Genomic DNA, 1,626 nt, shown 5'->3' with positions numbered 1-1,626 from the left:
AAACCAAAGGAGGCCATAACCTGTGCTAAATTTGAAGTGGCAGTATTGATAGTATGTAAAGCTACAGCTGTGTTACTGAGAGCTTGGTGCTTGTATGATATTCCATCTGAACTCTTATCACTTGTCGGAGTTGCATCAAAGCTGCAGGAAATTAAAGACAGGGTAGCAACTTCAAGCATGTTATAGACCCTAGCAACGGGCAATGCTGTAAGAGATTCCCTTGTATTCCCATCTTGGTATGCTGAAGCAAAAACAACTGTGCATCAGCAGCACAAAGTGTAAGCCATCATCTTATATATAGTAAAGACAGAAGAAACAACCCTAGTTGTGCATCAGCAGCACAAAGTGTAAGACATCATCTTATATATAGTTAAAGACAGAAGAAACAACCCTAGTTTTGCTTGACTGGCGAACAAAAATTGCACCAGCCGGGAATCGAACCCGGGTCTGTACCGTGGCAGGGTACTATTCTACCACTAGACCACTGGTGCTTCATGTTAAATTGTTTAAGGAGTTCGGTGCTGGCAAGCCTCTAATTTTAATTTTTAGTTCAATCTGCTGTTTTTTTTTGCGAGATAATCTGCTGGTTTTATTGGTTTATAATTATGGGAATATAATCTGCTGGTCATGTTTGTCTACCTTGAACTACGGAAGCTGCAAATCAAGCTAGGTTGGGCGAGCCTCCGATGTCTGCTGGCAAGCCGGAGCAAATATGGGACGAAGCTATCGAGGGATGGAGACCGGATGCATGCGTGGTGTCCCCGTACGCACGTGGGATCAGCATGTATTTAGAAGAATGTTAATTCTGCAATTAAAAATTATTGAATGGGTATACAAAAATGTTTGCCATGTATATGAAAAATGTACACCGCATGTAAAAAGTAGACATGAAAAACACATATTTAAGAAAAATCATGTATTTGAAAAATGCTATCCGTATATAAAAACAATGTTTCAAATGTGTACATAAAATTTTATAGTGTGTATGAAAAATAGGAATATAGAAAACATATGCATGATAAAATATTAATCATATGTTTAAAAATGTTAAACATGTGTAAAAGAAGTGTTCCTTATGCATACAAAAATGTATAATTTATATTAAAAAGTAGACATCAAAACCATATGTTAGACAAAAATGTTGATCGCATGTTTAAAAAAAGTAAAACATGTACACAAACTATGTTTCAGGTGTATATGAAAAATGCTTGATGTATTTATAAAATGTAAATGCATATAAAAAAGTGGTCCTGATGTATACAAAAAAATATAAAATGTTTATTTCCATTAAAGTAATGTTCACCGTGTTTTTATAACAATGCTGCCTATGTATTCAAAAAACTCTTTGAAACATGTATTTAAGAAAAAAATATACATCGTGTATTTAAAAATGTTCAACGTGTATCAACAAATGTTTCGCATGCAAACTAAAAATATACATTGTGTACTGAAAAATGTAGACATATGTTGAACAAATAAGTACCAATGAAACCCGACAAAGAAATGAAGAAAACCAATGAAAAGCGAGAAAAAAACAAATTAGTCCGAGAAAGGAAAAAGGAAACCAAAGAAACCGAATGAAAAAGGAAGGAAACAGTGATAGCCGAGAAACAAAAACAAAAACAA

General features: G+C 34.3%; 1 non-coding gene across 1 annotated transcript; it reads right to left on the bottom strand.

Moving 5' to 3' along the window:
* Window positions 1-420: 420 nt before the first annotated feature.
* Window positions 421-491, bottom strand: TRNAG-GCC. Its single transcript has one exon. It is a non-coding gene; the product is annotated as a tRNA-Gly (tRNA).
* Window positions 492-1,626: the final 1,135 nt, after the last annotated feature.

This window comes from Triticum dicoccoides, chromosome 4A, assembly GCF_002162155.2.
Source record: "Triticum dicoccoides isolate Atlit2015 ecotype Zavitan chromosome 4A, WEW_v2.0, whole genome shotgun sequence".
NCBI lineage: Eukaryota > Viridiplantae > Streptophyta > Magnoliopsida > Poales > Poaceae > Triticum > Triticum dicoccoides.
The sequence above is the reverse complement of the archived record's forward strand: the minus strand, read 5'-3'. Positions and strand labels throughout refer to the sequence as shown.